Source organism: Rhincodon typus, chromosome 29 (genome assembly GCF_021869965.1).
Source record: "Rhincodon typus isolate 14 chromosome 29, sRhiTyp1.1, whole genome shotgun sequence".
NCBI lineage: Eukaryota > Metazoa > Chordata > Chondrichthyes > Orectolobiformes > Rhincodontidae > Rhincodon > Rhincodon typus.
Window position 1 is genome coordinate 23793090 of NC_063360.1, and position 25000 is coordinate 23818089.

General features: G+C 37.5%; 1 protein-coding gene and 1 long non-coding RNA gene across 2 annotated transcripts in view; one reads left to right on the forward strand and one right to left on the reverse strand.

Annotated features, from left to right (window-relative positions):
* Window positions 1-25000, forward strand: part of stk11 (serine/threonine kinase 11) — a 79546-nt gene that overhangs the window by 46870 nt on the left and 7676 nt on the right. The window lies entirely within an intron of this gene.
* LOC125486481 lies at window positions 15128-17343 on the reverse strand. Its single transcript, XR_007265139.1, has 2 exons — window positions 17105-17343; window positions 15128-16778 (listed from the first exon to the last, which is right to left on the reverse strand). It is a non-coding gene; the product is annotated as an uncharacterized LOC125486481 (long non-coding RNA).

Consider the following 25000-nt stretch of genomic DNA (forward strand, 5'->3'; position numbering starts at 1 on the left):
ATGATTCAGTCACTGAATTGCTTGGTGTGCCGCTGCCAGGTTTTCGAAGGATTCTTTGGGAATTCACTTGCTACGCTACCACTTATGTCCGGCCGACTGGTGGATCAATCTACTCCTTCACAAGTACGTCCGCAACACCATCTGATAATCAGAAGGCCATTGCAGCACTCAGATTGCACTAATTTTCCGCACTTCTTAAACTTAAACAAAAAAAAAGATGATCATCCATTTCCCAGTCCTTTTGGTTTTATATTGATCCCTTCTCTCTGGCGTGTGAACACACCCGATCGACATGACAATTTGGCGCTACTGTTTTCCTTTGCTAACTGGTGCCTCTCCCTCTTCATTAGTTCCTGGTCCAACATTAATAGCAGCAAATCCACAGAAAATCTTTGCCGCTCACAGTAACGCTTGCAATGCCCCCAGTTGGCGAAGTTAAGTATTACTCAAAGTTAGTGTTTGACACGTTTCATTTGCGTTTGTCACGGTCTGTCTGTAACTCCTTTGTCCATCCACCAAACTCCAACTGGCTAAGTTTCAATCTATGTCGTTGTTAGCTATATGTCTTTTCATTCACAAGAATTTATTTCTGTCCACTACGTTGCTACATGAGTAACACACCCGAGATTGGGACTTGCATTCATGTACTGTCATCTTCTGTAGCTCCCAGAAGAATATTCACATCCTATTGTTCCGATTTCAATACCATTGGTCATATAAAATGCACTCTTTCGCGAGTGATAGCAAGAATTGCAGATGCTGGAAATGCTTGACTAACATTGTGTGCTCAATACCTTCATCCAGTAAGTCAGAGAATAGACATTTTCCTAGATTTCCATCGAAGCCAGCCTTTAAACTGCAAGAAATAGGTAGTTCCTTAACTCCATCAGAAGCTGAAAGACTGTCTCCTCCTCTGACTGCTTTCGTCAATTAAGTTTGAATCTGTAAAATAACTTCTTGTCACCGTTTGAAACAGCAGTGCAAATTCCAAAGCTTTCAAACTGTTTACCTGCAGGCTGTTCCAGGGCCAAGAGATTTCTCAAAGGGGTGATTTCTTTTAATTCCAATTACAGTTCAGTGAACACACAGCATCACATTCCCTGCCTTGATACTATGCACCAAAAAAAACCTCAGTATGCAGAGCACCTGAATACCAAGGAAAATCTCTTCCTTGCTCCCATCTGTAGTATTAAATTAAAAGAATTAAAAGTCTGATGCAGGCCTTCATAGGCTGTAAAGTACTTTGTGATTCCTGAAGCCATGAAAGGCACTACACAAATGTAAGCATTCATTTCCTTTCCAATGTTAAATTCATAGTGTACATTTAATAGAATTCGATTTGGCCATGGGATTTTATTCTGTGATAATGGCCAGTCATCATTTTAGAATAGCTTTCTTACAGATTTTGATGGTTTATCACCATATACCAAAATTACTAAAAGCTAAGAACTGTGGATGATGTTCTGAGAATTTCTGAAGATCATGCAAGAAGACAAATTTTACAAAGGAATTAAGTGAGATCTCATCACCAAACAAGTATCTGCAGTTGAGATTCAAATTGAATCATTACTAATGGATAGCAAATCTGTATAGTTTTTCATACAAATCAAGTAATGTTGGCATCAATATTATTCTGAAAGCAGGGAGAACCACAATGCATCGAACTCATGTCACGCCTAACTGCTATGTTTTCACACTAACACATTCTACAGACCTTGGCTGACCTGCCGAATTTCTCCAGCATTTTGTTCTTATATTGTCACTTCATACTGTTACATGGTTACATGCTCCACTGTTTTTTCTACTTCAAAAGCTTTTCTGCCCAAACTGGATAGAAATACAGCTTGACCTTAATTGGAAAATGAAGAAGGAATTTAGAAATGGTCTTGGGGATTAATTCACTTGCTACATGTCTAACTGCTGCTAATTCTGACATAAGAATATCCAGTTTACAGTAGATCTAAGATGTGAAAAGTTTTTTCATAACAAATCAAACTACCAAATAACTACTCAACTGTGACCACAAAGACCTTTACGTTGAATGCTATGAGGCTTTGAGTCCCCATTGCACAGAGACCATGTCAGAGTGTAAATAACTACCATCCAAATCACACTAGAATTCTGCTGTCTCTTGGCAAAATATTGTACAGAGCTGTTGAGGCATTCTTCATAAAGAATTAAGGGTAGAATTAACTGGGTAGGAGGTTGGAATAAAGGAAGAAAGTAATTGCATGAATGGGGAAAGTTTCACAAAGCTGCTTGGTTTTAGTTATTTATTAAGAGAAGGAAGCCATTCAGCCATCAATTCAGTCCTATTTCCCCTGCTCTACCACAGAAGCCCTGCAAGTCTATTTCCTTCAAGTGCCCATCTAATTTCCTTTTGAAATCATTGATCACCTCTACATCCACCACCCTTACAGGCAACAAGTTTCAGGTCACTATCAGCCACTATATTAAAAGCTTCTCCTCACCTCCTGTCACCCAAGACCTTACAATTTTGTTCCCTTGTCCTTTTATCATCAGTTATTGGGAACAGATATTCCTAGTCTATTTTATCCAAATTTGTCATAATCTTGCACACTTCTATTAAATCCTCTCTCAAACCTTTTGCCACCAATAATAAACAATTTCAGCTTCTTGAACCTAATCTTCGTATCTCTGGAACTATTCTAATTAATCTTGTCTTCACCCTCTCAACAAAGAAACAAAGTATGTCAATGAATTAATTTTGAAATGTAGTCAAACATTATTAACAATTTGTATACAGCGATGTCAAACAAATGAAGTAAACGATAAAGTAATCATTTGATATTAATTCAGGGAGGAATCAGTCATGACACTGCAAAAATTGCTTGTTCTTGCTGCGGTGCTGCAGGATGTTCTATGATCACTTGTACATGTGGATGCTGCAGGTATATCTTGTTTGCAATTCATCATGGAACATATTAATTACATGCAATTGAAAGGAAACCATCCAAGGACGCTAGAGTCTGATAGGTGAAGCTGCAGTTCATTTAATGAGTAAAGTATGTCAAGATAAATGCTGATTTCCCATTTCTAGATTATTACAATTTAAATTTCTGCTGGTACTTAAGCTCTCTTGAACCTTTATCTCAGATCATTACTGTTTTCAGTAGGTTTCCTAATGGTATTGAACCAAAGAAATGTATTTGAAAAAGCAACTACCATGCAATGCCAGGCAGGTACCAGAAGCCATCTTGCTGGTACCCACTCTCCTGTATGTGCAGGCAGAAAAGTAACAATATCTCACCTTGGTAAATATACCATTGTAAAAAGTCCTCTCCCTAAAAGTTACTGCAACAGCAGTCTACAATGGTATTAAAAAGATCAGAAATGCTGGAATAATAAGTTCATAGTTTTTCAGAAGAATTCTGGTAACAGTCTATTGTGCTTTATATGGCTCTGCATGATGTAATGCATGCCAACTTAACAATCAGCCAAAACCTAATTGCATATCTGCTAATATGTCATAAGCTATATCAACAGTCACTGTCACATCCATCAAGCAAATGGAAGAATTTCAAACGCTATTTACATCGAACACAAATAGTTTTTGCAATCTATTGTAGTGGCCTTAAAACACTGCTGCAAACCGCCTCACCAACGTATCACCATTGTAACCTAATTATGTCCATCTGCAGGTTTTGGACAAGTTCTTAAAGTTAGGCTATCATTGTTTTAAGTGTAAGGACTCTAACCAGCATTTTTAAAAATCTTTTAATCTGAAAGCAAACTAAGAAACGGATGACTAATTGCAACCAGTCTCTTCTTCCTATTTTAAATCCTTTACAATTTGATACTGACAAAATGAAGAATTTTTTATTTTCTACTCAAATAATTAATGTACTCCATAAACAATAGTTCCACGCGGTGGCACAATGGTTAGCACTGCTTCCTCACAGCATCAGAGGCCTGGGTTTGGTTCTACCCTCGGGCGACTGTCTATGTGCAGTTTGCACATTCTCCCCATGTCTGCATGGGTTTCCTCTGGGTGCTCCAGTTTCCTCCCACAGTCCAAAGATGTCCAGGTTAGATGGACTGGCCACACTAAAAATTGCCTTGTATTGTCCACGGATACGTAAGCTAGGCACGTTAGCCGCCGTAAATAAAGGGTTACAGGAATAGTCTCCGGTTGGTCTGTGCAGGCCCAATGGGCCAAATGAATTCTATCAGCACTTGTACGGATTCTATGAATTAATTTCTTAAGAAGTGTACGCATTTTTTTCCCCAAGTTGATACTGCCTTTAACAGTTGCTTTTTATTCTCTTCATAATCCATTTCAAATGTTCTTGCTATTTTGTAAATTTCTACTTTGTTATGTAATTTCCTTCAACACATACCATATACTTTTTCTGCAATATTCACAAAGATTTGTAATGGCATTTACTTTAATGAGACCAGCACACGTATCCATTGCAACAAAAGATCAAGTTGAGGCACAGAATTAACATTTATATTAAATAGTAAATTGTTAAGTGTAAATAGTTTTGGTGAATGGAAAAAAAAAATTGGCAGATGAAGAATAAAATGGGAAAATGAACTTATCCACTTGCCCAAGTGGAACAGAAAAGGTGCACATACTTAAATATAGAGAGATTGCTGAACTATATGGTTCAAAGGGATCTGGGTGTCCTGGTAATGAATCAAAAAAAAATAGTATGCAGATACAGCAAATGAATAGGAAGGCAAATAGAATTTTTTTTATTGTAAGTGAAACAAAGTACAGAAGTAGGCAAGCTTTGCTAAATCGGAACTAGAAGATGTAAATATTCATTATAACTATGCTTCCTTTGTTTCTAATTTAAAATTACAACAAATTCAGAAGATTCATCAAAAAAGGGTTTTATCAGTATTTTAGTCGATGCTGCTCATTGTTCCACCTAGTGGTAATATTTAATATTATCAGAAATTTGACGAATTGCTTCCACACAATTTATGACTAAAATTGCACTCAAATTGCATTTCTAAACTGTTGTATGGTTGTAAAATAGGAAATTTATTTTCTCCCCATATCTCCTTCTCCTGTTTGGACTTGGAAATGGTGAGTCATTGTGGTGTGCAGTTGTCTATATAAGAAAGTCTAACCAACTCTCCACTGGAATTGAGTGAAGACAATTAAGTCACACTCTGGTCTATTACGTCGATAGAGAGTTTCAAAAAGCTATTAATTCATCCATGTAGTAAACAGTGCTTTGGTCATGAATTGAAGCCTTTGTCAACATTTCTCCACTATCTCTGCGCACAAAATTCAATTTCAATATTTCCACTATAAGCCTGGCTGGAAATAGATGAACTTGTTGTTTGCATGATTTGAAATAAAATACGAAAGGCTCTGGATACATTTCTTGGCTCAACTGAACCCATGAATTGGCCTAGAAATTCTGACATGCAAACTAGCTGGGCCAGAGTATATGCCAGGTGTGGTAAATTAATCAAGAAAGTACTTCATCAGATTAGAGATAATATCTGCATTAATCCCTTCACTTCAAGTCATCGGTTTTAGGTTCAATTTCTGCATCTACTTTTGCATTTTCCATGCATTTCATGTATTTTATATTTAGTAAAGTTCAAGTAAAGATTATTTAAATTAAACAATTAGTTACCATGATCTCCCTCATTCTTTGAATGAAACTTTAGGTGAATGATAAACAACAAAACAGCAACTTACAGTTAATTGTGCTTTTAACACAATCAAACTTTCTGAAGTACTTCATAGTAGCATTATAAAACTAAGAATGACACCAAATCACATGAGGAGCTGTCAGATTGGATGACCAAAAGTTTGGTCAAACAGGTACATTTTAAGGAGTGCCGTAAGGGAGGAAAGAGAGAAGTTGAAAGGCAGGTTGGCGTAGTATGGGCTTTCCAGGACTTGAGGACTAAGCAACTGAAGGCATTCCTGCTAATGGTGCTGGAATTAAAATCAGGATACACAAGAACTAGAATTTAGAGGAGCACAGATATCTCTGAAGGCTATAGACCCAAAGGAATTACAGATAGGAATGAGCAAGCCAGGAAGGGATTTGAAACTACGATAAGAACTTCAAAAGCAAGACATTGCTAGCCCAGGGGCCAATGTGAATCAGCTAGTGACAGGGGATCTGGATTTGTAGGAGTTAGGCATGGACAGTTTTGGATGGGCCCAGGTTTTGTCGGAAACCAGCTAGGAGTGCTGAGCCTAGAGGAAATTAAGGCATAAATGAGGATCTCAACAGCAGATGGGCTGAAACAGGGGTGAAATTAGGAAATGTTACAAAGGTGTTGCCAGGGAAGAGCTTGGAAAAAGTCATTGGTTTGGGAATGGAGTTGGGAGTATGGGCAATAAACAATGGTTTTAATCTTAATGATATTTAGTTAGAGGATTTATTTTCCTTATTCAGTACTGAAATGCTAGTTAAGCAGTGTGATAATTTAGAGACAGTGACTGGTGCCTTGAGAACTGATGTGGTAGCGTTAGATATTGTTAACAGACATGTGAAAACTAACATTATGTATTTAGATGCTAATGAAGAGTAGCACGTAGATAAGATGACAGGGCCATTTGGGCAACACCAGAAGTGATGATGCAGGCCAGGAAAGGAAGCTATTGCAAGTGATTATCTGGCTACAATTAGATAGATAAGAATGGATTCAGGTGAGAATAGCATGTTGAACAAGAGTGGTGAGGAGGAGGAGGATGGCATGGTCAATTGTGTCAAAGGATGCAGACAGGTTAAGAATGATAAGAAGGATAGTTCACTTTTGCATAAGTCACAGAAGGTGCAATTTGTCACTTTGAGATGAAAGGGAAGGATGAATTACATGCAAAGACTGTGGGGTCAAAGCGTGGCTTTTGGAGGAAAGAAGTAATGCTAGATTTAAACAGAAAGAGAGAGAAAGAAAGCCTTTCAAGTCTGTGTCCCTTGGATTTAAGGAAGTGAAGATAAGGGTCATACCAGCGAATTCTGCCAGTGAGGGAAGTCGTAATGGTTTTACTAATGATGAGGCCAAAGGTTGAGGGGAGGTGAGAGTACAGTCCAGTAATATTCAAATAATAGCTACATTGATCTAAGGAGGAAGATTGTATCTCTCAAAAGAAATGTAACATTCTTCTTCAGGGTAAAAATAAGACCTGTGTCAAAGCACTGAAATCACAGAAGATGGTATCTTAAAGAACTACACATTCAAAAAAGCACATAAATTATTCCAAGCAAACAGTTTTGCAGGTAGTAGCCAGTGTAGTAGCTTATAAATTATTCGTAACACAAGTCCAATATTTCTGATAGCTCCATGAAGGATACATCATAAGGAAATAGATTTTATTAACCAACTTTGAAGTGAATAGTGTGAAGCACTGGATGGAATATTAACATTCTGATTTTCTCAGATGAAATTATCGTATAATTTTAGCCAAGACAAAAAAGTGTTCTTACAGATGTTAACATTAACCTACCAGCATAGCACAATCTCGAAGAGTTCTATCTGTTCAAATAAAGGTAAGCTAAATGAAATGTAAAAGCTGTGCACATCACTGATCATGCTCTGATCGTCAGTTTGTTCAAAATCAAATTCTGTTCAGGCATAAACTGACAGGTAAACAGCACAGACATGGATGATATTCCTTCATTGTATTTACTGTGAAAGGAAATAGATTTTTTGATTCATTTACAAGATGTGGGGTGTCATTAGTAGGTACACATTATCTGACCATTAATTATTGGGGAAGGGAGAAGGGAGCCACCTTCCTGAACCACTCCAGTCTTTGCGGTAAAAGTTATCAAGAGTTTTTGTTTGGCAGGTAATTCTTGGATTTTTATCCAGCAATGAAGTAATAGCAATATATTCTCAAGTCAGGATAGTACATTAATCGCAGAGTAAGGTGGCGTTCATGGTGCGCCTACTGCCCTTGTTCTAGGTTATCAGTTTGAAAGGTGCTGTCATACAAGCCTTAGCAAGCTGCTTAAGAGCATATCCTGGATCATACACTCTGCAATCAAAGGATGTCAGTGGGTGGTTGGAGTAAATGGGATTCCACTGAAAAAGACTGTTTGCCTTTAATGGTGTCAAGCTTCTAGTGTCTTGTTGGAGCTTAACTCGTCAAGGCTTATGCAGAGTATTCTATCACATTCCTGCCCTGTGCCTTGTAAATGGTGGATAAACTTTGAGGAGTCGGTTGGAGATATTTGCTGCAGAATATCCAGCCTTGGTCCCATTCTTGCAGTCACAGTAATTACACTACTCCTCTGGTCATGTTTCTGGTCAGTGGTGTCCTCAAGGATGTTAGCAGTGGGAAATCTCACAATCGTAATAACATTCAATGTCAAGTGGAGTTGATTAGACACTGTCTTGTTGTAGTTGGTCATTGCTTGGCCTTTGTATAGTGCAAATATTACTTGTTACATATTAGGCCAAACCCAAACGTAACGCATATCTTGCAGTATGTGGACACAAGCTCGAAAGTTCAACTTTGTTTCTTTACTGCCTGAACCATTGAATGATTTCTTTTTAAATTAACGGAGCTAATTTTGTTTTAAAACACATTAAATAAAAACTCAAACTGTTTATTTTGATTGACACTGAACATTTAAATACACTACTTAAATAGAGCAGGTTTTTTTGACATTCATTTAAATGCTCGTCAGATCTTAACAGGTGAGAAGTGGCAACCGTGCTTACCTACATAGCATGTTATGCTCAACATGAAAATGTGTAATCTTTTCAGAAATTCTTTAAAAGATTTACTGAAAAGTCTAGATTAATTGAAGCAATTGGAATACCAGAAAGACAATCAAAATTTATTTTTCCCGATTAAAATGGCTGGTATTGATAATAAAATAGATTTAGGAGTGCAATTCAGAACAGTGTGCACAATAGAGGAATAAGACCACCAGTTACAGAATGACTGCAAGACCCAAAGTCAGAATCTTTAAACTGTTTCCATCTACCAACATTGTTAGTCTGAACAATTAAGTAAGAAGTCAAGTTAGACTTTTAACAATAACCCTATCCTCTGAATGAGTCCTTTTAAAATCCAACTGCACACGAGTGGGACGACAAATAGATAAAACTGTTTAAAATAACAACAGAATTCTACATCTTAAAACGAGAAGCAGAGCATAGACAAAGTGATAATGTTATATATGAATTCCAAGCAATTAGGAATGCAAACGTTAAGTTAACCTTTATTATGGAGGGAGTCAACTGAAAGCGTAACAAAGTCTTTCTGCAACAGGGGAGGCATTGTCTTCATGGTATTATCACTAGATTATTAATTCAGAGACACATGCGATGTTCTGGAGACCCTAGTTCAAATCTCACCTATGGCAGATGCTGATGTTTAAATTCAATACAAAAATCTGAAATTAACAGTCTAATTAACAGACTAATTGATGACCATGAAATCATTGTCCATTGTCGAGAAAACACTCCATCTGGATCACTAAGGATACTGCCATCCTTACCTGGTTTGGGCTGCATGTGACTCCAGACCCACAGCAATGTGGTTGACTCTTAACTGCCATTTAGGAATGAGCAATAAATGTTGACCTAGCTAGGTGAAGCCCACATCCCATGAACAAATAATAAAAAAAATTGGAAGGCCCTAGTAGGTCTGTACAAATGCTGTAAATAATTTTAGTCTACTTACCAAAGGAGTCAGAGTCATAGATTGAAAATGCATGAAAACAGACTCTTTGATCCAACTAAACCATGCCGTTCATGTTCCAACCAAACTAGTCCTCCTTGCCTGTGTTTGGCCCATATCCCTCCAAACCTTTCCTATTCATGTACTTATCCTGATGTCTTTTAAAAGTTGTAACTGTACCTGCATCCACCACTTCCTCTGGCAGCTCGTTCCATATATTAATCACTCTAAAAATTTTCGCCCTCATGTCCTTTCTAAATCTTTCTCCTCTCACCTTAAAAATATGTCCCCTAGTTTTGAACTTACCCACCCTAGACAATAAAACCCTTGATTTTTCATCTTATTTACATTTTACATCTTCATCTTACCAGGTCATGGACCTAACTCAGCCATTTCAGGTTAAGGGAGTACAATAAAGACTCTTACGGCTGAGTCCTAGAATGAGAGGATTTCCTTTAAGGGGATTGAATGGATGCATTTTCTAGTTTCTTGAGTTTAAAAGAATGAGAGGTGATCAAATAAAATCCTTAAGAGGCTTGACAAGGCAATTTTCCATTCATTGGAGAGTCTAAAACTAGGAATCATAGTCTCAGAATAAGGGATTACTCATTTTAAGTTCGCAGAAATTTATTCAATGGGTTGTGACTTGGAATTCCTAATCTAGAATGTTGTGGAAGCCAGTTATCGAGTGTTTTCAAGACATCAAAGGATATGAGAATAGTGCAGGAATGTAGAGATGATACAGTAGTTCAGCCAAGAATACATTGTAAGGACAGAATGGCCTTTCCCTGCTCCTATTACTTGTGTTTTATGTACAACGCATCAGTAAAGGCTACAATTAAAATGCAGCATTCCAGTTTTGAATGCCTTCTTTTAATTAAAAAAACAATTAAGGAGAAGGAAATGGTGCAGACAACTTTCATCAAAATGATATCTGGGATGACAGGCTTTAGTTCTAACAGCAAATTTAAGAAACTATTTTGTTTCATTTGTACCACAAACAAAAAAAAACCTGATAAGGCGTTTGAAGTAACAAGTAGCTTTGGCAGGATAATTTGGGAAATTCATGTCCACTTGTTGTGTGAATCAGTAACTGGGAAGTACAAATTAAAGAGCGACTCCAAAAGAATCAAAGGAGAAGTTACCCAGATGGTGTTAGGGCATATAATATTCTACAAGAAATAGTAATAGAAGTAACATAGTATGGCACTGCAGAAGCACAGCAGGCCAAGCAGCATCAGAGGAGCAGGGAAGTTGATGTTTTGGGTCAAGACCCTTCTTCAGAACCTTCATTTCTAAACAAGGGTCCCGACCCAAAACATCAACATTCCTGCTCCTCTGATGCTGCCTGGCCTGCTATGCTTCTCAAGCTCCATACTGTGTTATCTCTGACTCCAGCATGTGCAGTTCTTGCTATCTCATAGTAACGAAAGTATTTGGTTTCCTTCCTCTTCTGTCTGTTTCGATTAAAAATGTATTTGCTGAAAAAGTTAAATTCGTGCTTCCAAAATAAAAAAAAATTGATTTAGAACGAGGCAAGAAACTACATGCCCTGCACTCTATTTGTGCATTTCTCTCTCTCTGTCTCATTGACCACACAAGTAAAACTAGCTGTGGCCTTTTCTGTAATCTTCAGGAGTACAGTTGTGATCACCTAACTTAAGAAAGGATATACTTGCATTGGAAGCAGTTCAGAGTAGGTTCACTTGACTGATTTGTGGGATAAAAGTTTACCTTATGAGGAAAAGTCGAACAGGGTACGCCTGAAGCCACTGGAGTTTAGAAGGAGAGGTGGTCTTATTGAAACAGTTAAGATCCCAAGTGCACCAGAGAGGATGGATGCTGAGCAGAAGTGAAAATACCTCTTTCTCCCGAAGAGTTGTATTTCATGCTTACTTGGATGTTTATTAGGTGACACAGTCATGTAGCAATAATACTTTCTGTATTGTGTTGACACATAGGGTATTTAGGCTCAATGAATCAGAATTACAGCAATTTATCAAGATCCTCAAAAGCTACCAACTCTCCACTAAAAACTTAAAAGCCATTGCACACAAGTAATCATTAATTTCCAAGATACCACAGCAATTAAATTGGTATGGGACAAAAGACAAAGTAGCAAAATTATTTTTCCACCCAAAATATTTCACACACTTCTACATAAAAAAAATCACCCCAAATGTACACTGTTCAGGTTGCAGCTAATATGTTAGCATTGCAAATGCAGAAAATGAGAATATTTTAACCAAGAGGATACTCGTGTTCATATATCTCAAATCTCAATCTCACCTTAAATTTAACAATTAACAGTGTTCATTAAAGTAGATTCCCCAACATCTTTCAAAGTACAGAATCGTGAATGTACACAGCCTTAAAACAGGGCTTCCATAATAATTTGCATGGAATTCATTATCTCAGTGATTCAAAGTTTTCTTAGATCCTAGGTACTGTTTAATTTCCAGGCTTTAAACTGTTTTCTTCCCTTTGCAGCCTTCCTCTCAAGCATACTACCCTCCCAAACCCCCGTAGACCCCCTTGTGGCCCCTATGCTTCCAATCTTGCCCTTTGCTTGAGCAAAACATTGGCAAATGAAATATAATGTGGGGAAAATGTGAAGTTATGCACTTTGACAGGACAATAGGGGAGCCGAATATTATTTCAATTGGGAAAAAAAAATGCAGAAAGCTGTAGCATAGAGGGATTTGGGTATCCTCGTACACAAATCACAAAAACCTAGCATCCAAGTTCAGCGCATATTGGAGAAAGCAAATGAACCCTTGACCATTATTTCAAGGGAATGGAATATAAAAATAGGGAGGTCTTGCTAAAGCTATATAAGGCACTACACAGACCAAACCTGGAATACTGTGAAGAGTTTTGGTCCCCTTACCGAAGGAAAGAATATATTGGCATTGGAGGTAATCCAGAGAAAGTTCAAAAGATTGATCCCAGCAATGGAGGGTTTGTCTTACAAGGAGAGGTTAAGTAGGTTTGGGTTATACCCATTAGTGTTTAGAAGAATAAGAGGAAACCTTATTGTAACAAAGGATTCTTGGGGGCCTTGATGGTTAAATGTAGAGAGGTTGTTTCTCCTGTGTGAAAGTCTAGGACCAGAGGGCACAATCTTAGTATGCAAGGGATTGCCCATTTAAGACAGAGATAACAAAGATTTTTTCTCTCTCTAAGGACAGTCAGTTTGTGAAACTCTACCACAGAAGTCTGGGTCATCAAGTATACTCAAGGCTGAGACAGACAGATTTCTAATCAGTAAGAGAATTGCGGGTTATGGAGATGAGATAGAAAAGTGGAGTAGAGGATGATCACATCAGCATGATTTCATTGAATGGCAGAGCAAGTTCAATGGGCCAGATGATCTACTTCTGCTCCTACATCTTATGTTCATATTTGAATTCATTACTCTTTATTTAATCAAATGGGAGGACCATGTGTCATGGAAGTCATGGTGTTTCAACAAGCTTGTATAAATTTCCTTCTTACCTAATTTATATTCACGTAGCAGATACTATACGGCAAAATAAATATGCTCTTGTACCAATGAAATTAATTTCAAAACTGAAGTTAGAATGACAAGAGATAATTTCACAGTACATAATGATAAACCTGTAACTGATAGAACATAGAACAGTACAGCACAGCACAGGCCCTTCGGCCCACGATGTTGTGCCGAACTTTTACCCTAATCCTAAGGTCTATCTAACCTCCACCCCTACCTTATACTATCATCCATACGCCTATCAAATACCCGCTTAAATGCCCCTAATGAGGCCGACTCCACTACCCTCTCCGGCAATGCATTCCACGCCCCTACCACTCTGAGTAAAGAACCTACCTCTGACATCTCCCCTATATCTACCTCCACTCACTTTAAAACTATGCCCCCTCATAATAGCTACCTCCACTGTAGGAAAAAGTCTCTGGCTGTCCACTCTATCTATACCTCTGATCATTTTGTACACCTCTATCAAGTCAAATTTAAAATGAAACATACTTCTGTACTAATTGTAACCAATCTTATTTGCACAGGCTTAAGTTTCTGCAATTCAAAATAACTTTCTAGAAGTAGTACATACACCGTGTTCAAAAAGTTTAGTATTCACCACTGATAAATTTAAATAAAACCAAGTAATCTTCAATAGGTTAAAGCACAGGACTAAACAAACCTGCTTTAAGTTTCATACCAAATAAATGACAACTTAAAATAAAAATCAACTTTTGTGGCAAAACTCATTATTTGTTCCACAGTGGAGTCTTATTTATTCTGAGAGTTATGAATTCCCAGGTAATCATTAACCATTTGCACTAGGTAATCTGTATTCAGCACTTCATACAAGTATTTTCTCTCATCTCTGCATATGCCTATTTATTGGAGGAGTTCCATGAAACCCTACTCTAAATAAGTTTAAAATTAAATTGGAACTGTGCTACAAATGGCTAAAAGTTATATCTTGTTTCATCCAATAAACCATAATTGTTAACTTAAATCCTAACTTTTAAAATTAAAATGTTTTGTACACAAGCATTGGGTAGAACTAAATACAATCCTTAGGATCAATTATATATCTTTCAGTTGATAGAAAAATACCAAACCTTATACAACTAGCATTTTAGAAGCCTGAAGGATGTAGACATCACACCAGTTATTGTTGAAATGTCACTAAACTAGGTTTCCCCTTATACTCTGCCGCTAAATTTCGGTTATTAAGAATTCAAGATGCTCTTTGGAATGTTTATGGAAAATAGCAGCTTGCTCCTAGATGTTCTGACAAGTAGGTGCACTGACAAGCAGAGCTAATTTGCAAGACAATGGTCATGGTCAATTCAAGAACAAAGAAATGCCAACAACAAAATCTGAAATGCAACATGTCACTGGTGACGATCCCCATAAATAAACAGTAAACTTTGGAAAAAAAAATCAATACCTCAGTATATTCTTTTTCCTTGAAAAGCCTTTGAAGAGATGAAAGACCCATAACTGTTGTACCATGGGAGAAGTTAAAGAGGTACTTAGATAACAAGAGGATAATATTTTGTTCAAGAATCATGAGCACTGTAATTTTCAATTCACTCTACATATACACGCTCTAACTTGTTAGAAGAGTGGCTCCCTTCAGAATGCAACAGGGTACTTTCAAACCTTTTATTCAATTTAATACAACACCTGCAACAAGAATACTAAGAAAAGTTGATTATTTAAAATTTAACCAAAATTTCTACAAAACTGGAGTCAGTAGTACTTTTGGGATTTAGGATATCCAAACATGCACGATACTGTTGTCACAGTACAGCACTGGCAAAGTTGGGAAAAATGTTAAAGTTTTAATTTTTTTTGCACACTAATCAACAACTGTGACAACTCTTCAGGAGGCACAATATAAACACATTGGTTTTACTACGGTTAATAAATATAAAGAAAACTAAAATACAATGGCATTTCTGTATGAAATCATACAAAAACAAAAAGTATTCATTTACAAATATGTTCCATTTAATTTAGTCTTCAAATATGGTTTTCAAAGCAGCTGTGAACTTTCAATCACCAACTATTTTCTACCAAAACTGTGGTTTGCTATACATTTTTCAACATACAAAAGTAATCATTAAAAAAAAAACTTTTATTTGCCAACTTCAAGGAGCAGCACGTCCTGAGTCTAGGCTGGTTAGAGGCAGAATGGCTAGTTATTAGTCTACTGCTAACAAACAGTCAAGTGCACCTACACACATGAAAACAATAATGAAAAATAAAAAGTCATTTTGTTCAGGTAGCACCAGCGCTATTGATTTGGTTTGAAAGTGGGAACTGCAGCTGCACATTTATAACCAGCTGTAGTATAGAAGAATGATAGTTCTTCCTTGGAAACTGCAAAGACTGGATTGAGAATATGCTTTGATAACTGTACCAATTTATAAAAGAATACATTAGGAAGGAGGACAGCATGTAATAATTTAATTTTAAAAACATAAAACATCTAACGTACTGCTCCTTTAACAGGTTCAATTCTTAAAATTACAATCCTGTTTCACAAAATTAGAATTCAGAGGACAAAAGCTATGTAACATGGCAGTGTAGAGTAATCCCCAGCAAAAAGCTACAGTTACATGCTTCAAGTCCCAAAACATATCAGTCAAATCTACTAACCACATGTATAACATACTCTAGATTTCTGGGTGGTTGATGCAAAGCGTTCAGGAGCAGAAAAGGCTATCAGTCTCATCTTGCATGTTGAAAATTACTCCTGGAAGCTGTGCAGGAAACACTACTGCTGTCTGAGCCACCTAAATATTCCTTGCAGTTCATTTTCTCAGACAGAATCCGAAGCTGACTCAGACGTAAACCATATATGGGGCAGGAACAATTCTCAGCGAGTACATGACTCTACTACTTGAGATTGGGAGAGATTTTACGTTTCACTACCAGGTATAAATCTGACGGTGGCAGAGTGACTATCCATTATATGCACTGCTGTTTTTTCCTTTACATCAACATAAATAAGGCGTATCAGTAGGGTGATTCTCAACCAGCAGTTTTCCACCAAGCAGTGAAATTAAAATCTATTCCACCATATCACAATTCTTGTTTAAAAAGCAGCTCAACATTAGACTGGCTACCAGCTATTAGGAGCTTTGAAGGACGGCCAACCTCAAAAGCTCTGACAAATCATTCCAGCTCTTTCAATACTAAGAATACTCTTTTTGCATAAGAGGTTCTCAAAGTACAGCAAATCGAAAGTACAGGAAATTGAAAAAAAAACAAAAAAGGGTTGGTATGGTTACAAACATAACGAAATATGTATTGTAAAATATATATTATACCCATTCCCTTAATTTCATCTTAAGTGACAAATGAATGGGATTGCTACCCTTTTTTTAAAAAATGAACTGAAATAAAAGTAATGTCATTCTGTCACACAAGTCTAGTATGTTTACAGAAAAATAAATCACTTTCAAGTATATATATATATATATATATATATAAAAAGAACAGAAACAGAGGCTGTTTTCTAAATAATTAAACAAAGTTTATATGACAATAATCACCCAGCGCAAAATATGAGTGACCTACCATTCTTTTTGGGAGGCTTTAATGTCTTGATCGTATCATATCACAATATTAAATCTGTAATACGAATATGGCATCTGGTGACTTCATGTTGGGTTTCCATTCAACTACAGTTCAATTTTACCCAATTTTTATTATGTTTGAACTGGAAAAGTATAGTTTAAAGCAATCTGTCACACTATGAAGTGACAGTAAAGAAAGTCATGTTCGCTAATATAGTCATATCTCACAGAGACTAATGACTGGCCCTATTCCGATTGCTATGAATCAATGCAGTCTCTATTCCTTAACAAACTTATATATACAATTGGACTGTCACATTAAAGTGTGCACTTAGATAGTGTCCAGTTCAAATATAATTTAATGGAAGCTCCAGTACATACCACACAGAGTTTACAGATGGGTCATTGCTGTTTACATGCAGAGAGTTTCCGAATTTTGCTGCTACTGGTGGAGGCTTTGCGGGATGGATTGGAAGAAGAGCTCGACCTCCGTTCATTTTTGACCTTGCTGTTAAACTGTCCTGCCTCTGTGCCATTCATGCACACTGTTTTGTGGCTGCCTTTGCTCCTGTTTTGGCCGTTTTGCTCAATTTCTTCTTCAGGCACCTGCACCTGTCCTGTGGAAATAATAGATTTTTTTTGAGAACTGAGAAGCAATTCCAAGTGGCTTTTTGTTTTCCCCATGGGCAGAAAATACCCGCCCCATTTTAAAAAATAAAAACACTAATAGATGGATCAGCCTATTAGGCACAGCATTTGGGACTAAGGACCTTGAAAGGACCAACCACAGCAAAGCCACAGTCTTGATAAGCAGCCCAGATGAGTGGGAATCTGAAAGCTTGCTCAATTAGGCAAATAGCTAAACTGAACTGTTAACTGCCTAGGCATTTTTAAAAAAATTATTAAAATCTTGTAGTCAAAATGAGTATCTAAAAGAAAATTCATACAGTTCTATGATAGCTACTTGACTGCAGTTACAGCTATGCTGGGTATCAGCAGCTCAGCAAGTGTAGGGTCTTTTTCCAAACAGACATTTGTAATCTTGCATAAAGCAATCACTAAAGAATGCCACTTAGGTAACTACTCCTTTACAAAGTTACTTTCCCTCAACCATTTGGAGGAAGTAAATATCACAACTAAACTAAAACTATCAGGCTAAAACCATAATGCAAACATATTTATAATCAAGTTGTTGGCAGGGGCTACAAGATATAGCAAGAGATACAGAAGATTTCCAACTTGGCCCCAAGGCATAAAACTATAATTAAGGATTTGTGCAGCCATCTATAGAAACAGAACAATTTTAATTTCTAGTGAAATCAATGAGATTGAATGGAGTGGCTCTTGTAACAAACTATATATCTGCAATGTCGGTTCTTCCACTTGGACAACAAGTTAAAAATTTACCCTGACACGTTTAAAAGTTAGAATACCCCTTTCCAAAAAGTATTCCTTAGAATCCCTAGAGAGTGTGGAAACAGGCCATTTGGCCCAACAAGTCCACACCAACCCTCCAAAGAACCGCACCCAGACCTATCCCCTTACCCTATCCCTGTAACCCTGCATTTCCCATGGCTAATTCACCTAACCTACATATCCCTGAACACTATGGGCAATTTAGCACAGCCAATCCACCTACTCAGCACATCTTTGGACCATATTCCTTGAACCATTTGATAATCTACAAGACGGTTAGGTTTTGAATGTTTTTATGGTTAGGTACAAATACAATGATTCTAAGTCAAACTAAATTATGATTTTACAAAATCGACTGTAAGTATTGAAAAGAGCGAATGCATCAAAAAAAAATCAAAAGTATCACAGTTCTCAATCACTCAAGATCAAAGACGCAAGAGCGTACAGCTGTATAAGATTATTATTTATTTAATGCAACAATACTGGCAAGGCCATCCTTATTTTGTTCATCCCTAAGAACCTTGAGATGATCATAATGAGCATTCCAGAGTAGTTTGAATACTTGCTGAAGGTCTTCCACCACAGGTTGTTCGCACATAGACTATTTATACAGGATCTAGTAACATTTTGAATAAACTGCCCTCAACAGCAAACATTGTTCTCCTAATCTAAAGATTGGCAGCATTCACAAAGCAGGCTAAGTGGTTTTTGTGTACGTTGATGGATCTCGACAGTTGTTTTTGGACCAAACATATGTGGAAAAATGGCAATATTTTTTCAGTTGTTTTTACACAATCTCAGATTGTATGAAGAACAGAGTACAATACTCGTCCGAAAGAAATGTGAAAACCAGCTTTGTTGATAATACTTGTGCCATTTCGGATCCACACTGTACACTGTAATATATTTTCTTTTGTTCACTTCTGAGATGTAGGCATTGCTGGCTGATCAGTATTTACTGCCTGTTCCTGGTTGCCCTCGACAAAGTGGTAATGAGCTGCCTTCTTAAATCATTGCAGTCTATGTGCTGTACGTCAACCCACAATGCCCTTAGGGAGGGAATTCCAGGTCTTGACCCAGTACAGTGAAGGACCAGTGATATAGTTCCAAGTCAGGATGAGGAATGGCTTGGAGGGAAACTTGCAGGTGGTGGTGGTGTTCCTATATATTTGATGGCCTTGTCCTTCTAGAGGGAAGTGGTCGTGGGTTTGGAAAGTGCTGTCTAAGGATCATTGGTGGTAGAGGGAGTGGATGCTTATGGATTTGGTAGCTATCAGGCATGCTGCTTTGTCCTGGATGATTTCAAGCTTCTTGAGTGTTGTTGAGGGGGAACCATCCATACAAATGAGGAGTATGCCATCATTCTCCTGACTTGTGCTTTCTAGATTGGTGGACAAGCTTCAGGTAGTCAGGTGGTGAGTTACTCACCACAGTATTCCTAGCCCCTGACCTGATCGTGTAGCTGCTGTGTTTATGTTGGCGAGTCCAGTTGAGTTTCTGATCAATGGTACCCCAAGGATGTTGGCATGGAAGTAGTCTTTGTTTGGTAACTTCACCAGGTTGACATTTCATTTTCAGGTATGCCTGGTGCTGCTCCTGGCATGCCCTCCTGCACACTCCATTGAACCAGGGTTGATACCCTAGCTTGATTGTACTGGTTGAGTGGGAGACATGCCCTGCCATAAGGTCGGAGATTGTGCTGGAGTACAGTTCTGCTGCTGTTGATAGCCCACACTGCCTCTTGGATGCCCAGTCTTGAGGTGTTAAAGCTGTTCGAAGTCTGTCCCATTTAGCACAGTAATGTACTGCACAATCCATTGAAGGGTATTCTCAATCTGAAGGCGGGACTTTGTCTCCACAAGAACTGTGAGGTGGTCACTCTTACTAATACTGTCACGGATAGATGCATCTGCAACTGCCAAATTGTTAAGGATGAGGTCGAGTATGTTTTTCCCTCTTGTTAGTTCCCTCACCATCTGCTGCAGACCCAGTCTACCAGCTATGTCCTTTAGGATGTGACTATTTTGATCAGTAGTGCTGCTGCTGAGCCAGTCTTGGTGGTGAATATTGAAGTCCACCAGCCAGAGTACATTTGAGCCTGTGCCACACTCAATGCTTCCTCCAAGTGTTGTTCAACATGGAGGAGTACTGATTCATTGGCTGAGGGAGGATGGTATGTTATCAGTAGGAGCTTTCCTCGCCCATCTTTAACCTGGTGCCATGAGCTTTTTTTGGTGCCCAGTGTCAATGTTGAGGACTTCCAGGGCAATTCCCTCCCAACCATATACCACTTGCCACTACCTCTGTTGGGTCTGTACCACGTGTGGGACAGGACATATCCATGGATGGTGATAGTGGTGTCTGGGACATTGTCTGTAAGGTATGATTCCATGAGCATGTCTGACTAGTCTGTGAGACAGCTCTCCCAATTTTGGCCAAGCCCTCTCATGCTGGAATTTTGCAGGGTCAGCAGGGCTGTTCCTGCCTTTGTCTTTTCTGGCACCTAGGTCAATGCCATGTAGTCTGTCCAATTTCATTTTTTTGTTGAGACTTCATAACGATTGATACAACTGAGTGGTATGCTTGCCCATTTCAGGAGGTAGTTGAGAGTCAACCACATTTCTATGGGTTCGGAGTCACATGGAAGCCAGACCAGGCGAGGATTCTCAGAAGGACGCTGTGAGCCAGGTGGGCTTTTCCAACAATGATTTCATAATTCCAGACTTTTATTCTTTTAAACTGAATTCAATTCTATCATCTGCCATGAAGGAATACAAACCCAGGTCGCCAGAACATTAGCTGAGTTTCTTGATTTATAGTCTAGCAATAATACCACTAGGACATCACCTCCACACTCACCTTGCAGAAACTGGGCAGGTGAGCAGTTTAAATAAAAACAAATAATCTGAAGATTTAATTCTTAGACAGCTCTTAGATGCTGAGGGACTGTTTCCCCAACCGAAGAGTCAAGAATTAGGGTCATGGCTTCAGGATAAGATGTCAGCTACTTTGAAAATATTAAAAGAAATTTCTTTACAAAGTCTTGTGAATCTTTGGAATTCTTTAGCCAGGAATGCTGTGGATGCTCAGTTAGAGTATATACACAAGATGGAAGTTGATAGATTCTTCAGCACTAAGCGAATCAAGAGATATGTGGACAGGGCAGGAAAGCAGAGCTAATGTACAAAAGCTTGACCATGATTTTATGGAATGACGAGGCAGGCTCAAGGGGTGAAGGCAGATCAGCTGCTTATTTCTTAAATTCTACCAGCTGATGTCACACATGGAACTAGTAACTTTAATTAGACATTGCTCCAGTGAGCAGATAGTAAGCACATCTACCTGAACACAGTGGGCTCCTTCATTAAATATACTGATCAGAAACTGATCATATAATCAGGCTCTGACTACAATTTTAACTCTACCAAGTGAAAAAAAATCAGTGATTTTCCCGTCAGATGAACATAGCAGGATTTAAAATAAAAGGATGCCATTTCAGCTACATCTTTTTTGATTTTTCCTTGGATCTCTCAAGATCTTTCTAGCATCTTCTCCCCATGACTAGATTTGCAGCTTTGATTTCAGCCAGAAACGAAAATACATAGAATAATTTTCAAAGTACATAATTTTAATTTAAGAAAAAGTGGCTAGTGTTTTCAGTAAGCTAGCTCTTCCATACCGATTCTGATCACAAAAAATGCATCATCCATTCATTCTGGTAATGAAAATACAATTACAATATTTACTTCAGGGAAATGAGGTGTAAATCCTAATATATACATGAATAAATGTTGTTAGTCAATTTAAAAACACTTGAGTTTATCATGATGCATTCTTAGTCACCCAGTTGCTCTCCCAGCAATTTATTTTGCTATTTCTAATCAACAACTGGTGCAATATGATGAAATTAAAAGAAAGAGCTTAATTACACAGCAGTTTTAAAAAAAAAAATTCTATTTACTTATGAACATCCGATTGTGAGCTTTTCAAGCCAAAACAAGTTCTAAAATTCATTAATAAGAATAAATGAAATTGACAATTACTTTTCTTTCTCAAATTCAATTTAAACAATAGGAAACTTAATGAACACTGTACCATGATTAGTTTCAAACATCAACCACTGCAAATTAGATTCCATATTGTCAACATAAGTGATGAAAAGATAATTTGTGTTGCAAGATAATCTAACTCCAGTTGTAAGCCTCTAAACAGTTAAGTATTTATGGTGCAAAACAATATAATGATTAATGGATAATTTTCCAGTATCATTTAACTTCTAGCCATGCAATTTGATAAAGATGATCTTTGTTGGGGAGATAGCTATACCCTGTGCATGATATTTGATAACCGCTTCAATCTTCTGAAGAAGAGTAAAGTTGAATTTACTATCACAGAAATATATACAGTTTTTTAAAAATTAGTATAAGATTAAAAAAAGATAGGCTTTGGTCTTTCTGGGTACATTCTGAAGCCCTCTGAAAGATTTCAGGTTGCAAGGCACAGAATATACGTTGTTTCAGTAATTTACAGAAGTGCTCAAACAACAGGGCAGTTCTCATCTTGCCATCCTATTAAGGATGATAAATGGGTTACCAAATCCAGGGGGGCAAATTAGAGGACCCCAGAGGGAGAGGTAGGTGCTGCCTGCTGTTTGATAGAAAACTGAGCAATATATGTTCAAGTTTGTCTATATTTATGAATTCGTCAGCCGGAACATGTTGCTTTTCGAATAGTGTAACGTTGCTGGTAGCTAATAACAATATAATAACAAAAAAAATCTTGCTTATCTTTCAACCTAAATTTTCAAAATGGCTAGAAACTAAGAGATATAACCATAGTTATGCAATAGCATTTCTACTAAATGTTACTTTGCATTCAAAAAATAAGAATTATAACTTCGCTGGTGTTCGGGTCTTAATCTGCGCAATATTCATTCTTACATCACTGTAAGAGTCTATTCACCACTGAACCTATCCACTCTGAACATTCCACTAATAATTCATAAACATCTTTCATATTTTGTGCCTCCTGTGCACAATCTTCATTTCTCTTACCAAAAGGTTTAAACCATTAAGAGTGGATTTTCATCTGTGTATTTTCATAGGGAAATATAAATCAGGCTTTTTTAAATCACTGATTTTTTTTTAAATGAACATACCATTTTGCCAAACAGCAACTGAAATTTCCTTAGAATCCTGATCACAGTTCTTGCCACTGTTTTGTACTTCTTTCAGCCAATCAGAACTTCATCAGCCTTTATATTTATATAAACCCTTTGTTTAATTTTATCTTCTCATTTCTTTTGATGACTGTCATTCTTTGATTATACAAGTAATGTTTTTATCTTTTAAGGGTTTGCACGGATCTTTTACCAAATGCTTTTTTTTTGACTATGACTGTTCATCTGCAGTTATAAGCATTAGCAATTTACTGTGGTTAATTTCTGTTACCCTTCAAAGTCAGCTTTTACTTAGAATTCCACAGAGTTAGCAGGGCACGAGTATAACATTCAATACAAATGACCTATGCTCCAAATACTTCATCCCACCCTTCATCTAACCTTACTGATGTATTCATCTATTCTATACCTTGTAATTATCCAGAAAAGTTCCTTTAAATACATCTGCTGTTCACCTCAACTAACCCTTATGACAGCGCATTCTACATTCTTAGAACTCTCTGGGAGAGGAGGTTTCTACGTAAATTTTAATAATTATAATTATAAAAATACCAGATTTTCCGTCAGTCGCCTCAGCCTTTTCCTGTCAATTGTTTTTACATCTTCTCTGGTACCTCTATATTCTTTTCTCATAATCCGAAAGCGTGAACTAAATTTAAAATCTTAGTTTGCAAACCACCTTTCTCCCTCAAACCTAATATCAATTCCAATCATGTTACAGTCACTTAAAATTTATGATAAGAAAACAAAGTACCCCATCCATTACTTAGGTTTAGTATGCAATGGAGTACAGTGCAAAGGGTTTAACTAGCCTTGCAAGGCATACTTCGTTATTTTTTTTAGAAAAAAAAGAGAACACAACCCAGGTAATTTCCTTCCATAGGATAACAATAATTCCCACTTGCAAATGGAAAGATTCCATTAGGTGGTAGTTATTTCAATTAAGTATATTAATATGACATTTCAGATAACTCCACAATAATCATCAACCAGTGAAACTAGCCTTCATGGACTAATTATGTACTGAAAACATACGATAGCAAAGCAACCGCAGCTATGATAAAACTGCTAAACATAGCAACATAGAAAACAGGAGCAGGACGAGATCATTTGGCCCTCTGAATCTGCTCTACCATTCAATATGATTATGACTGATCCAATGCATTTTCGGTTTTCTTCCCCATACCCTTTGATCCCTTTAGTACCAAGAACTATATCTATCTATCTACTTCATACAAACGTACCGTATTTTGGCTTCAATCCTTTCTGTGGCAGAGAATACCACAGGCTCACCATTCTCTGGGTGAGGACATTTCTCATTCAGCACAGTCGAAATGGCCTACCCTGTATTCTTAAACTGATCCCAGCTCTGGATTTCCTGGTAGTCGAGAATATCCTTTATGTTTACACTGTCTCATTCTATTAGACTTTTATAGGTTTTTTCGGAGATTCCTCGCATTCTTCTAAAACCCCAGTGAATATAATCTTAAGTGATCCAGTCTCTCTTTGTATGTCAGTCCTCCTATTCCAGAAATAATTTTTTTTCAAAAACCCTTTGTTACACCCCCCTCCATAGCCATAACATCCTTCCTCAGCTAAGAAGCCCAAAACAGTATGCACTACTGCAGGTATGGTCTCATTACCCTGCAGAATTGTAGCAAGGCATCCCTGTTCCTGCATTC